This window comes from Oncorhynchus gorbuscha, linkage group LG18 (genome assembly GCF_021184085.1).
Source record: "Oncorhynchus gorbuscha isolate QuinsamMale2020 ecotype Even-year linkage group LG18, OgorEven_v1.0, whole genome shotgun sequence".
NCBI classification, from domain to species: Eukaryota; Metazoa; Chordata; class Actinopteri; order Salmoniformes; family Salmonidae; genus Oncorhynchus; species Oncorhynchus gorbuscha.
Genome location: NC_060190.1, coordinates 8,577,737 through 8,593,757, shown reverse-complemented (window position 1 = coordinate 8,593,757; position 16,021 = coordinate 8,577,737). Strand labels below are relative to the sequence as shown.

General features: G+C 43.0%; 1 pseudogene; it reads left to right on the top strand.

Annotated features, from left to right (window-relative positions):
• The first annotated feature begins 258 nt into the window (after nt 1-258).
• LOC124003206 lies at nt 259-12,559 on the top strand (annotated as a pseudogene).
• Nucleotides 12,560-16,021: the final 3,462 nt, after the last annotated feature.

Sequence of the window (16,021 nt, the reverse complement as noted above, 5' to 3'; positions counted from 1 at the left end):
AATCTTAATGAATGGATTATTTTGACTATAACAAATACTTGGATGAAACATGGTGCTATTTATCACACAAACTGGTGTTCGATTAGTTTCTGGATCTGTACACACCGGCCAAATCAAGAGACCCACGTCTTTCTACCTCCTTCCAGTTGTCTTTGTAAATGCGCCTCCCCTCCAAGTTGGTCATGTTCATCGCTATAGCTTCGATTGACTCTGTCAGAAACAGTTCGAAGCAGGATTTTTATGTCATCAACCCGGGGTATGGCGTATCTCGTTGGCCCTGGGGTCATCCTGATAACATTTTCAGCTGACCTCTCCTCTCAGGTGGGGATGAAGACCAGGACAAATTCTCATTCTTTGACTGGAATGTTTTTTTAATTTTATTTTTTCTATTTCACCTTTATTTAACCAGGTAGGCCAGTTGAGAACAAGTTCTCATTTACAACTGCGACCGGGCCAAGATAAAGCATAGCAGTGTGAACAGACAACACAGAGTTACACATGGAGTAAACAATACAAGTCAATATCAGTAGGGGAAAAAATAGTATATACATTGTGTGCAAAAGGCATGAGGAGGTAGGTGAATAATTACAATTTAGCAGATTAACACTGGAGTGATAAATGATCAGATGGTCATGTGCAGGTAGAGATACTGGTGTGCAAAAGAGAAGAAAAGTAAATAAATGCATGTAACAAAAACCTCAGCAGGGCCCTCTTCCTCATTACTGATTTGTTCCACATCGGTTGTCTCTTGGTCTGGATCATATTCTGTGTTGTCTTCAACTTCTGACACTTCCTCCTCTAATGCATCTTCACATCTTCTAATGCATCTTCACTCTAATGCATCTTCACTAACCCTCCTCCTCACCAGTGTCATGATCGAAGATATGATCAAGAGCCTCACATACACTATATCGTTCTGTGCTGCCACAGAATGAAATCAAATCAAATTTATTTATATAACCCTTCTTACATCAGCTGATATCTCAAAGTGCTATACAGAAACCCAGCCTAAAACCCCAAACAGCAAGCAATGCAGGTGTAGAAGCACGGTGGCTAGGAAAAACTCCCTAGAAAGGGCAAAACCTAGGAAGAAACCTAGAGAGGAACCAGGCTATGAGGGGTGGCCAGTCCTCTTCTGGCTGTGCCGGGTGGAGATGTTCAAATGTTCATAAATGGCCAGCATGGTCAAATAATAATAATCACAGTAGTTTTCGAGGGTGCAGCAAGTCAGCACCTTAGGAGTAAATGTCAGTTGGCTTTTCATAGCCGATCATTAAGAGTATCTCTACCACTCCTGCTGTCTCTAGAGACTTGCAAACATCATGTCTGGGACAGGTAGCACGTCCGGTGAACAGGTCAGGATTCCATAGCCGCAGGCAGAACAGTTGAAACTGGAGCAGCAGCACGGCCAGGTGGACTGGGGACAGCAAGGAGTCCTCATGCCAGGTAGTCCTGAGGCATGGTCCTAGGGCTCAGGTCCTCCGAGAGCAAGAGAAAGAAAGAGAGAATGATAATACAGGAGCAGTACTCCAGGTATAACAGACTGACCCTAGCCCCCCAACACAAACTACTGCAGCATAAATACTGGAGGCTGAGACAGGAGGGGTCAGGAGACACTGTGGCCCCATCCGATGATACCCCCGGAAGGGCCAAACAGGAAGGATATAAACATTGGAATCAAAGTTCATTTTACATGACCTGTCATAACAAAATGTTAACTTCCTGGTTCTCTGTACCGCCTCACAATATCCGGGGAATTGTACAAAACATTAGGCTCACCTGCTCTTTCCATGACATAGACTGACCAGGTGAATCCAGGTGAAAGCTACGATCCCTTATTGATGTAATTTGTTAAATCTACTTCAATCATTGCAGATGAAGGGAAGGAGACAAGTTAGAGAATGATATTTAAGCCTTGATACAATTGAGACATGGATTGTGTGCCATTCAGAGGGTGTTTGTTCGAACGGGGTATGGTAGTAGGTGCCAGGCGGCTGTGTTTTTCACGCTCAACAGTTTTCTGTGTGTATCAAGAATGGTTCACCACCCAAAGGACACCCAGCCAACTTGACACAACTGTGGGAAGAATTGGAGTCAACATGGGCCAGTGTCCCTGAGGAACACTTTCAACACCTTGTAGAGCCATGCTCTGATGAACTGAGGCTGTTCTGAGGGCAAAAGGGGGTGCAAGGCAATATTAGGAAGGTGTTCCTCATGTGTTGTACATTTCAGTGTGTCCAGGCAGTATGCTTATGGCTACTGATAGCCTGGTTGAAACACTGAAGTTGAACATTAACCTGAAATTGATCATCATGGAATGAGATGCAGCCAAGTAACAATGTATAAGACTTAAATCATAAAGCTCGATACAGTCGGTATTTTTAACCTTCCCTCGGGACTACTATGGGAAGACCCTGAAGAAAACGTCTGACCTGCAGAGTAATGCCTGCTTAGCCCCGGCTCAGCCCATCCCAGCCTTCGTCCTCAAGGCTCTGAAGAAGATCCATCCTGAAGTCACACCCAAGTGGGTTCACTATTGTAACGTTGTACTTACAATGTAATGACATTTTGATAACATCCGTGGTAACAGGTCGTTCTCACACACAAGTACATGCCTGTGTGTTGTTCTGTCTCCGTCGGTCTGTGTCTGCCTGCCTGCCTGTAGATTGTTAAGGATACGATTGTTGTGAATAAGATGATCCATCAGATCAATGACTGTTACACTTGATTCAATTCACTCACCCTGTTGCCCTTTGACCTGCTGCTGTTCTGTCAGGTACTATGGGTGTGGTCTGGTGGTCCCAGAGTGTCTGGAGGGCTGCTGGACCTGGGCAGTGGCAGTGGCAGTGGAAGAGACTGCTACATGCTCAGGCAACTGGTCGGGGGGAAGGGCCACGTCACAGGCATCGACATGACTGAGGACCAGGTACACAACTGTGTGGTGTGGTGGTGACCATTCAATTCAAATGTTTTTCATATCATAAAGGGCATTCGCTGAACACAACGCTTTGTGGTGCTTGTTTACAGTGCCTTGCAAAGTTATTCATCATCTTTGGCGTTTTTCCTATTTCGTTGCATTACAACCTGTAATTTAAATGGATGTTTATTTGGATTTCATATAATGGACATACACAAAATAGTCCAAATTGGTGAAGTGAAATGAAAAAACCCACTTTTTTCAAAAAATGTAAAACAGAAAAGTAGTGTGTGTATATATGTATTCACCCCCTTTGCTATGAAGCCCCTAAACAAGATCTGGTGCAACCAATTACCTTCAGAAGTCACATAATTTGTTAAATAAAGTCAACCTGTGTGAAATCTAAGTGTCACATGGTATGTCACATGATCTCAGTATATATACACCTGTTTTGAAAGGCCCCAGAGTCTGCAACAACTCTAAGCAAGAGGCACCACCAAGCAAGCGACACCATGAAGACCAAGGAGCTCTCCAAACGGGCCAGAGACAAAGTTGTGGAGAAGTACAGATCAGAGTTGGGTTATAAAAAATATATGAAACTTTGAACATCCCACAGAGCACCATTAAATCCATTATTAAAAATTTGAAAAAATATGGCACCACAACAAACCTGCCAAGAGAGGGCCGCCCACCAAAACTCACAGACCAAGGAAGGAGGGCATTAATCGGAGAAGCAATAAAGAGACCAAAGATAACCCTGAAGGAGCTGCAACGCGCCACAGCGGAGATTGGAGTATCTGTCCATAGGACCACTTTAAGCCGTGCACTCCACAGGGCTGGGCTTTATGGAAGTGTGGCCAGAAAAAAAGCCATTACACAGGAGTACTCTGGTCAGATGAGACTAAATTTGAGCTTGTTGGCCATCAAGGAAAACGCTATGTCTGGTGCAAACCCAACAGCTCTCACCCCCCCGAGAATACCATCCCCACAGTGAAGCATGGTGGTGGCAGCATCATGCTGCAGGGAAGTTTGTCATCGACAGGGACTAGGAAACTGGTCAGAATTGAAGGAATGATGGATGGCGCTAAATACAGGAATTCTTGAGGGAAACCTGTTTCAGTCTTCCAGATATTTGAGACTGGGACGGAGGTTCACCTTTCAGCAGGACAATGATCTTAAGCATACTGCTAAAGCAACACTTGAGTGGTTTAAGGGGAAACATTTATCTTGGAATGTCCTAGTCAAAGCCCAGACCTCAATCCAATTGAGAATCTGTGGTATGACTTAAAGATTGCTCTACACCAGTGGAACCCATCCAACTTGAAGGAGCTGGAGCAATTTTGCCTTGAAGAATGGGCAAAAATCCCAGTGGCTAGATGTGCCAAGCTAATAGAGACATACCCCAAGAGACTTGCAGCTGTAATTGCTACAAAAGGTGGCTCTACAAAGTATTGACTGAGGGGAGGGGGTGAATAATTATGCACGCTCAAGTTTTCTGTTTTTTTGTCTAATTTCTTGTTTTGTCTAATTTCTTGTTTGTCTCACAAGAAAAAATATTTTGCATCTTCAAAGTGGTATACATGTTGTGTAAATCTAATTATACAGACACCCCAAAAATACATTTTAATTCCAGGTTGTAAGGCAACAAAATAGGAAGAATTACAAGGGGGTGAATACTTTGGCAAGCCACGGTATCTACGTGCAAGCCACGGTATCTATGTGCAAGCCACGGTATCTATGTGCAAGCCACGGTATCTATGTGCAAGCCACGGTATCTATGTGCAAGCTAAATTCCCCCTTTTTCTGTTTTTGTTTTGGAGTACTGTTTCGGTCCTGGGAACACATCTGTTTTTGTTTTGGAGTACTGTTTCCGTCCTGGGAACACATCTGTTTTTGTTTTGGAGTACTGTTTCCGTCCTGGGAACACATCTGTTTTTGTTTTGGAGTACTGTTTCCGTCCTGGGAACACATCTGTTTTTTTTAGTACAGTTTTGGTCCTGGGAAAACATCTGTTTTTGTTTTGGAGTACTGTTTCCGTCCTGGGAACACATCTGTTTTTGTTTTGGAGTACTGTTTCGTCCTGGGAACACATCTCCTAGGAACACATCTGTTTTTGTTTTGGAGTACTGTTTCCGTCCTGGGAACACATCTGTTTTTGTTTTGGAGTACTGTTTCGGTCCTGGGAACACATCTGTTTTTGTTTTGGAGTACTGTTTCCGGTCCTGGGAACACATCTGTTTTTGTTTTGGAGTACTGTTTCGGTCCTGGGAACACATCTGTTTTTGTTTTGGAGTACTGTTTCCGTCCTGGGAACACATCTGTTTTTGTTTTGGAGTACTGTTTCGGTCCTGGGAACACATCTGTTTTTGTTTTGGAGTACTGTTTCCGTCCTGGGAACACATCTGTTTTTGTTTTGGAGTACTGTTTCCGTCCTGGGAACACATCTGTTTCCGTCCTGGGAACACATCTGTTTTTTTTTGGAGTTTCCTGGGAACACATCTGTTTTGTTTTGGAGTACTGTTTCCGTCCTGGGAACACATCTGTTTTTGTTTTGGAGTACTGTTTCGGTCCTGGGAACACATCTGTTTTTGTTTTGGAGTACTGTTTCGGTCCTGGGAACACATCTGTTTTTGTTTTGGAGTACTGTTTCCGTCCTGGGAACACATCTGTTTTTGTTTTGGAGTACTGTTTCGGTCCTGGGAACACATCTGTTTTTGTTTTGGAGTACTGTTTCGGTCCTGGGAAACATCTGTTTTTGTTTTGGAGTACTGTTTCAGTCCTGGGAACACATCTGTTTTTGTTTTGGAGTACTGTTTCGGTCCTGGGAACACATCTGTTTTTGTTTTGGAGTACTGTTTCGGTCCTGGGAACACATCTGTTTTTGTTTTGGAGTACTGTTTCCGTCCTGGGAACACATCTGTTTTTGTTTTGGAGTACTGTTTCGGTCCTGGGAACACATCTGTTTTTGTTTTGGAGTACTGTTTCGGTCCTGGGAACACATCTGTTTTTGTTTTGAAGTACTGTTTCCGTCCTGGGAACACATCTGTTTTTGTTTTGGAGTACTGTTTCGGTCCTGGGAACACATCTGTTTTTGTTTTGGAGTACTGTTTCCGTCCTGGGAACACATCTGTTTTTGTTTTGGAGTACTGTTTCGGTCCTGGGAACACATCTGTTTTTGTTTTGGAGTACTGTTTCCGTCCTGGGAACACATCTGTTTTTGTTTTGGAGTACTGTTTCCGTCCTGGGAACACATCTGTTTTTGTTTTGGAGTACTGTTTCGGTCCTGGGAACACATCTGTTTTTGTTTTGGAGTACTGTTTCCGTCCTGGGAACACATCTGTTTTTGTTTTGGAGTACTGTTTCCGTCCTGGGAACACATCTGTTTTTGTTTTGGAGTACTGTTTCGGTCCTGGGAAACATCATCTGTTTTTTTGTTTTGGAGTACTGTTTCCGTCCTGGGAACACATCTGTTTTTGTTTTGGAGTACTGTTTCCGTCCTGGGAACACATCTGTTTTTGTTTTGGAGTACTGTTTCCGTCCTGGGAACACATCTGTTTTTGTTTTGGAGTACTGTTTCCGTCCTGGGAACACATCTGTTTTTGTTTTGGAGTACTGTTTCGGTCCTGGGAACACATCTGTTTTTGTTTTGGAGTACTGTTTCCGTCCTGGGAACACATCTGTTTTTGTTTTGGAGTACTGTTTCCGTCCTGGGAACACATCTGTTTTTGTTTTGGAGTACTGTTTCAGTCCTGGGAACACATCTGTTTTTGTTTTGGAGTACTGTTTCGGTCCTGGGAACACATCTGTTTTTGTTTTGGAGTACTGTTTCGGTCCTGGGAACACATCTGTTTTTGTTTTGGAGTACTGTTTCCGTCCTGGGAACACATCTGTTTTTGTTTTGGAGTACTGTTTCGTCTGTCCTGGGAACACATCTGTTTTTGTTTTGGAGTACTGTTTCCGTCCTGGGAACACATCTGTTTTTGTTTTGGAGTACTGTTTCAGTCCTGGGAACACATCTGTTTTTGTTTTGGAGTACTGTTTCGGTCCTGGGAACACATCTGTTTTTGTTTTGGAGTACTGTTTCAGTCCTGGGAACACATCTGTTTTTGTTTTGGAGTACTGTTTCCGTCCTGGGAACACATCTGTTTTTGTTTTGGAGTACTGTTTCCGTCCTGGGAACACATCTGTTTTTGTTTTGGAGTACTGTTTCCGTCCTGGGAACACATCTGTTTTTGTTTTGGAGTACTGTTTCGGTCCTGGGAACACATCTGTTTTTGTTTTGGAGTACTGTTTCGGTCCTGGGAACACATCTGTTTTTGTTTTGGAGTACTGTTTCCGTCCTGGGAACACATCTGTTTTTGTTTTGGAGTACTGTTTCCGTCCTGGGAACACATCTGTTTTTGTTTTGGAGTACTGTTTCGGTCCTAGGAACACATCTGTTTTTGTTTTGGAGTACTGTTCCGGTCCTGGGAACACATCTGTTTTTGTTTTGGAGTACTGTTTCGGTCCTGGGAACACATCTGTTTTTGTTTTGGAGTACTGTTTCCGTCCTGGGAACACATCTGTTTTTGTTTTGGAGTACTGTTTCGGTCCTGGGAACACATCTGTTTTTGTTTTGGAGTACTGTTTCCGTCCTGGGAACACATCTGTTTTTGTTTTGGAGTACTGTTTCCGTCCTGGGAACACATCTGTTTTTGTTTTGGAGTACTGTTTCCGTCCTGGGAACACATCTGTTTTTGTTTTAGAGTACTGTTTCGGTCCTGGGAACACATCTGTTTTTGTTTTGGAGTACTGTTTCAGTCCTGGGAACACATCTGTTTTTGTTTTGGAGTACTGTTTCCGTCCTGGGAACACATCTGTTTTTGTTTTGGAGTACTGTTTCCGTCCTGGGAACACATCTGTTTTTGTTTTGGAGTACTGTTTCGGTCCTGGGAACACATCTGTTTTTGTTTTGGAGTACTGTTTCAGTCCTGGGAACACATCTGTTTTTGTTTTGGAGTACTGTTTCGGTCCTGGGAACACATCTGTTTTTGTTTTGGAGTACTGTTTCCGTCCTGGGAACACATCTGTTTTTGTTTTGGAGTACTGTTTCCGTCCTGGGAACACATCTGTTTTTGTTTTGGAGTACTGTTTCGGTCCTGGGAACACATCTGTTTTTGTTTTGGAGTAGTCCTGGGAACACATCTGTTTTTGTTTTGGAGTACTGTTTCGGTCCTGGGAACACATCTGTTTTTGTTTTGGAGTACTGTTTCGGTCCTGGGAACACATCTGTTTTTGTTTTGGAGTACTGTTTCCGTCCTGGGAACACATCTGTTTTTGTTTTGGAGTACTGTTTTGGTCCTGGGAACACATCTGTTTTTGTTTTAGAGTACTGTTTCGGTCCTGGGAACACATCTGTTTTTGTTTTGGAGTACTGTTTCGGTCCTGGGAACACATCTGTTTTTGTTTTAGAGTACTGTTTCCGTCCTGGGAACACATCTGTTTTTCGTTCTGGTGAATTTTTCCCCAGACAAGAGAAAAGTATTGAGTGATGCGTGCTGAAGGTACACTGTGTGATATACTCTATCATGTAGAAATCAGGTAATTACAACCAACAAAACTTCAATGAACCCTTTCAAGCTTGTAAGGAAGGTTCATGTCATGTTCCTTAGAAGTAAAATGCTTTTACTGTACTTAAACGTGTCAGTGAAAAGTCATGAAGAAAGAGAATCCTTGCTTGGTAACATCGAAATGCAGAAGAAACATTTCAGTTGAATGCGACTGACTAGGTATCCTCCTTTCCCTTTCTTTCACGTCTTCTAAGCCTAAAGATGTTTTGCTACTTTCTCTGGTTGTCAGGATGGAGGAGAGCTGTACTTCAGTGATGTCTATAGTAGCCGCAAGCTCTCCGATGAGATCAAGAAACACAAAGTCCTGTGGGGTGTGTATGTCTCCTAACCAGCTTCTGTATTACATTTCACACTGCTTTAGACTGTTTCTAGCTGCTATTTACATGTGTAGTACCGTCAACAGTTAATAACCTTGGTGATCTGTAGATGTTAATGCTGTCGTTAGGGGAGTGTTTAGGCGGAGCGCTTTGGTGGGGGGACCAAGTGCGATTGGCTCAGGAGGTGGGATTCAGCCCCCCGCGATTGGTCACGGCCAATGTCATCACCGTGGACAACATGGAACTGGAGGCCATCCTAGGTGAGACGTGTTTGACTCGTCTTAAACATGAGGCGGTGACACTTTTTTCCATCAGCTCTTTAACCATATAGAGGTTACGTTGTTATAACATACGGGGGTCTATAACATTGATACATGGGACCCCACATTTTTAAGAATGACTGTTCAAAACGTTGATATTTCCTCTGGAACTACAGGCGACTACCAGTTTGTCTCTGCCACCTACCGTCTCTTCAAGGTCCCCAAAATCTCTAACAAAGGCTCTCTGGTCATATACAATGGCAACATCACTGGTTTTGGAGAGAGTCTGGAGTTTGACGCTCAGTACACATTCAAGGTTTGTACAAGATACTGTTTTGTGTTTTTCTGCCAAATGGAGTTTGTCTTTGCTCCTCTCCAATATGAGTATGTTTGTGTTGAATGGGGAAGTTGAAAGCAGAGCAGAAAACACATTTCCGATGTAACAGTTTGGCAAATAAAGTTATATTGGATCATACTGATCCTAGATCTGTGCCTGGTGTGTTTTCCACAGGAGTGTGTTATACACAGTGAGTAATATGTTTGTGTGTGTGTCTCCCCCAGGTGGATGAGGTAGTGGAGGTGGATGGAGAGGTGGCCAGCATCCTCAGCCACTCCAGGTTTGCTGAGGGGTTCACTTTCCAACCGCCCGGGGAACCTGCTAGATGTGGTGTAAAGAAACCAAAGGTTTGTGCCAATTCCAGGACAATTGCACCTAATGTCATAAGACACTGAGTTTTAGATGTGGTTGCAGGGTGTGTGTATAAATGTCATGATGTGTGTGTGTATAAAGTTCATGGCACATCCACTGGCACCTTCCCACTGTGAATTGTAAATGGACCCCTAGCCCCTACGCACGTACACAGACACACCAAGGTCAAGCAGATGTGCTGCAGTCACAACTAGGCTGCATTAAAGTCCTGCTGGGAACCAGGAAGGAATGCATGTCCTCCCGTCAGCCAATGGAATGTCTCAATGTCTTCTTATCGTGGTCCCGTCAGCCAATGGAATGTCTCAATGTCTTCTTATCATGGTCCGTCATGGTCATTGAAACCACACACACACATTAGCGCAAGCACAAATCACACACACACTGAGGACTATATTTGGTTTGATTGTGTTTCCTACAGTTTGAATCTTGTCATACTCCCTACACATTCTTCCGGCTGTGGGTGTTCAGTTTAGCCGTGATCTTAAGGAGGCTGAGGCTGGTTGAGGTTTCATCCAGGTTGTATTCTCGTGACAAGCTTTACAATGCTTCATACACAGTATTATAACCGCATCATAATGCATTACACCTGTTGTCTCTCAGTAAAGGGTTACTAGTAGCTTTGGGACACATCATCGGTAGTCTGTGTGTTGGGTGAATTCCCTGAGTTCTGCATCGTTCGGGTGGTTGGCGACGGAAAATAACCATACCACATTGTAGCCGGCTTCACCTACAACAACAAAAGTTTCCTGTCAACAACAGCATATGTATAATCTCCAGGAACTCTACTTACCAGACATAAAGTGAAATGTGTCCCTCGCTATCAAATAAACATCAGAATCCAACTGTCCAAACCGCGTCATATTCCTGCTGTGTGAACAGTGGTAGATTTAGTGGGAGGAAGTTTGTGTGAAGGGAGGGGTCAAACTTGGAAGGAATATGGTTCGGGGTGTAGCTGGCTATAATGTATGACCAATCACCAGAACGATGCAGAACTCAGGGAGTCCAACCAGTACACAGACTACTGATGTTGTCCCAAAGCTACTGGTAACCCTTTACTGAGAGACAATAGGTGTTGAGTCCTAAAGCTAGTTACCAGGTACTTTAGCTGGTTTGCTCCTAACTCTAGTTTAGATTATTATTATCTCTACCATTTTTAGACTCTCTGTTGCAAGTGACCTTAAGGGGCAAACAGATCTGGGCCTGTATCCACAAAGCATCTCAGTGTAGTAGTGCTGATCTAGGATCTGTCCATATAATCTTACCTTATAATGACCTAAAAAAAAGCAAACACTGATCCTAGATCAGCATTCCTCCTCTGAGATGCTTTGTGGATACGGGCCCATGTCATGATCTCATGCCGTAATAAACTGTATGGCAGGTATATACAGCTTGTACAAGCTTCAGCTTCAGGCAAATGGTGAAAAGGTCAACTAATGGCAGATAACAAAACATATTGCATAGTCACACACACCCATCCAGGGTCGCCGACAGCTGTTTCATAATATGGCTCAACGTGGAGTTTTATATGTAATGTGATTCATATTATTTAAATGGTATTTCTCTGTAATTCCCTTCAAATACATTGTTGAATTGACTGGAGCTTCTATGGAATGGACCCTAACCTTTGTAAGATAGGGAGTTATTATCATATAAGGTTATTACATAATGCACTACCATGACGTTGTGTAAATATGGCACGCGGTGTTTCTCAGTGATTTTCCCAGGGAAACCCTGTGCTGTGTGTCATTGCAGGTGGGCACGGTGAATTCATTTGAACTGGTGCTGCAGCTGGGGAGTGCAACTGTCTCTTCTGCCACAGGGGGGTGCTGTGGTGCAGAGTCATCATGTTGCAAGTGATGGCGTGCCCAAGATATGAGAGAGACACAGAGAATGATTATACTGTGTATGAATGAACAATAATTGTAATTCATGTCAAACTATGGATTTTTGTCATCTTAAGTTAGGCTCATGTATTGATTGTATAACTGTGAATATTGTCATAATCCAAACACATTTCTGGCAATGAAGAACTGGCCAGTGTCTCTTTAATGAAATAGGCCTTATGTTTCAAGATGGGTGTGTGGGAGAGAAATGCAAAAACTATATCCACTGCAGTGGAGGCTGGTGTGAGGAGCTATTGGAGGATGTGCTCATTCTAATGGCAGGAATGGAATGAATGGAACGGTATCAAACATCGCAAACATGGAAACCACGCTCGACTCCGTTCCATTAATACCATTCCAGCCATTACAATGAGCCCGTTCTCCTATATCTCCTTCCACCAGCCTCCACTGATCCACAGGGGAACGCACACTCGGGATATAAGTTATATTATTAGTATTTTCATTCCATAAACACCCAAAGTTTGGACTAGGTATTTTCCAAGGGTGTGAGGAAACTCCTGCAGTCTGTCTTCATGCAAGTTCAAGTGAACAACGGGTGGCAACAATTAGTCATTTCAATTAGACAATTGGTTAGCAATCAAGTCACGGTTGACAATCTATTTCTATATACAATGTTTACAAAGGTATACATATTAGACAACACATTTAGACAGAGTCATAGGTCACCATGATATACACTGAGTGTACAAAACATTAAGAAAAGCTTCGTAATATTGAGTTGTATCCCCCTCTCGGAACAGCCTGGATTCATCTCGGCATGGACTCTACAAGGTATTGAAAGCGATCTACAGGGATGCTGGCCCATGTTGACTCCAATGCTTCCCACCATTGTGTCAAGTTTCTACTTGTTGTGTGTATGTACTGACATGTATGTGTAACTGATAGACTCACACACACACACACACACACACACACACACACACACACACACACACACACACACACACACACACACACACACACACACACACACACACACACACACACACACACACACACACACACACACACACACACACACACACACACACACACACACACACACACACACACACACACACACACACACACTACATCTTAATGTTTTTAGATGTATGTAAATGGTCTTTTTCATTGTCTATCAGACCCCAGTAAGACTCGCTGTCTCCATTGGCGTTGGCTAATTGGGATCCTATTAAGTCAACATCAAATCAAGTTGGCCTGATGTCCTTTGGCTGGTGGATCATTATTGATACACACAGGAAACTGTTGAGTGTTAAAAACCAGCATAATTGCAGTTCTTGACACAAATCGGTGTGCCTGGCACCTACTACCGTACCCCGTTCAAAGGCGTCTTGTCTTGCCCATTCACCCTTTGAATGGCATACACAATCCATGTCTCAGTGCTTAAAAATCCTTCTCTAACTTGTCTCCTCCCCTTCATCTACACGGATTTAAGTGGATTTAACAAGTGACATTAATAAGGGATCATAGCTTTCATCTGGATTCTATGTCAAGGATGGGAAACTGACTCATCATGAGGGGCTGCAGTGGCTAGTGGGTCTATGTCACAGGAGGTTGGTGGCACCTTAATTTGGGAGGATGGGCTCGTGGTAATGACTGGAGCAGAATCAGTGGAATGGTATCAAACACATGTTTTCCATGTGTTTGATGCTTTTCCAATTGCTCTGTTCCAGCCATCATTATGAGCCGTATTCCCCTCAGCAGCCTCCACTGGTCTGCATACCCACATCCATAACCCCCTCCCCACCTTGCGGGCAAAACACTTTAGCAGCCACCCCCATGATAGCCGAAGAGAAGAAAAAAACATGTTTTAAAGTTCATTTCCTTCAATTCTGCCAGATTTGCCATTGGCTGTAGAGAACATGTTGCCATTTAACAGCTAATTTCTTGCTGGTAATTCGACCATGCTTACAACACGTTTAGATAGCTGGCCACTAGACTCATTTAACAATCAAACAAAAGTAGCTGACATGGGGTAACTGAGTGACTGCTGATGCACAACCAAATTTCGAAATTGCATCTTGTGTATTCTATTATTCTAACTCTCAACCGTATGTTGAGACCCCGACTGAGTTCAAATAAATAAATCCGCAGGCCTACAAAAGGGCCGCATGCAGCCAGTTGCCCATCCCTGGTCTATTTCATTGGAAGAGCAGGTGTTCATAATATTTTGTGAACCATTTGATCAAATAAAATAACATTTTATTGGTCACATACAAATATTTCGCAGATGTTATTGCTGGTGTAGCGAAATCCTCCCATGTCTTGTGCAAAAGCGAAACAATAGTGATACAAATAAATCCAAACAAAACATGGCTGTGATACAGTAGGCTCAATGTTTTTATATCAGAAAGAGATCGAGTTCCTCATTACGTCCCTAGGGGAGACCGTGTCCAGGGAGTGGATCAAGAAGCATTATCGTTTTACTAGTTATCATCCCCAAAGGGCATGTGATCCTTCTCTGTCGCGATGAACTTGATCGAGTGTTGTAATGTCCTGATGGAATTCTGTGCTTGGCGACAGGAGACTGCTGATTGTTTCTACGAATGGATGACTTATTTTCGGTGATGCGGACCTTATGTTGTCGCTTAGCACGTACGCCTACGCTGCCCATTAGCCAGTTCTAGAGAATTTGTAGGAACTGCTCATTCATATCTGTATGTGAGACGAACACTGCTGCTTTGTCCTCCCGCTTCCAGGAACAGGGATACAAGGACACTTGGATAAAGACAGCCTCCAATCGGGCAAAAGACACTGAGAGAGATCAATTGCTGAGGCATGCACAACATTTAGAAAACATATATTTGTGTTTTCACTTCTACCTTTACACCGCTCTTTAGCAATTATGAACATTTGAAATAAACATTGGCACATATTGACGTCTGATTCCAAATTCAAATATGTAGGCTATTCAAAGACCCTCCCCCGTTCGTCTATAGGAGAGCACGCAATCTCAGAGATGCACTGTTCCAATCAGATGTGGATGCGCGTCTACAGCGCCCCCAACTGCGCACTGTTGGACACAATCCCTGCTACAACTACATCCATTGTCATAACACCTATAGACTAGTTAGCTGACGACGTCTAGAAAACTTTGCGCGCTCTTCAAAGGCGCAGAAGCCCATGTGTTGTTATGGTTCTGGATGGCCAAATAGCTAGCAAACATGACAAGAAACTTCCCTGTGGTGAATTGTAAAAGTGGCTCGTTTCTGCTCGTTTTTTTTTATCTTGTTCTTGATGCCAGGTATTTTTTTATTGTTGTTGGTTATTTGACTGTCACCTCAATGATGACGTGGCTAAAATGGGCTAGCTACCTAACCAACAACTGTAACGATGTATTTGAGAGACAACAAGTGGCCATGGTGCAACTGGATTTATGTTTTCAATAAATATTGGCGACTAACTAGTTTACACGTTATCAACAATCTAAGCCAACCCTGTCGGTCTTGTCCCATAGTTGTGCAGGCGTCGGTTTTGTTGATAAACAACCAGCCCCTGAAGAGCACGGAAATATTCCATCACCCGAAAACAGGAAAAAAAAAGCATATATATCTGTAGTAGAACCATATGTGCTTCATTTGACGTAGTTTATGTGTTCCATGTTCTGATATGTCAGGCAGAATAGGCCTGAGTTGACATGCGTGCCTTTGTCATCATAAACCCCGATTGGACAGATAATGACTCTACTGCCTCAATGTGATGTTGTGATACTATCCTAACTATCCCTCCGTTTTTTTAAACTATGCCCAATGCCTACTTTGTGAAAGTAGCCCATTGAGATGTGATTCATGCATAACACCGCATCATGCGTAGACCAAATTGCCTATTCATGATGGGCGATTATTAATTCATTTGCACACTTTGTATGATAGAATTATTTTCACACCAGAACAATGTAGGCTACAGTATTCAAAAGAAAATGTCTTATACATGCGTCTCGGCATTTTGCGTAATTATCTGTTAATTAGGCTAATATTACACATGGCAATTACTGCACGTTTTGTCTATCTATATCATTTCCAATGCCTATCATGCATTTGTATTGATTTGGTTGGTCAACCAACCCTCCCTACAATTAGGCTTTGCAGATCATCTTTAAATAGCCTACAAGACATACCATACCCTAAGCTATAAAATGCACTGTGACTGCTTGTTTGGTCATCTTAAGGAACTAATCTAAAATGCATAAAGAATGTCACATAGCCTAAAAGCATGCATTCTATTCGGCCCGTTGAAACAACTCTCTCCCTCTACCTCTCGCTCTCCTCTGCAATGGAGAGAACATTGCATAACGACGCACCA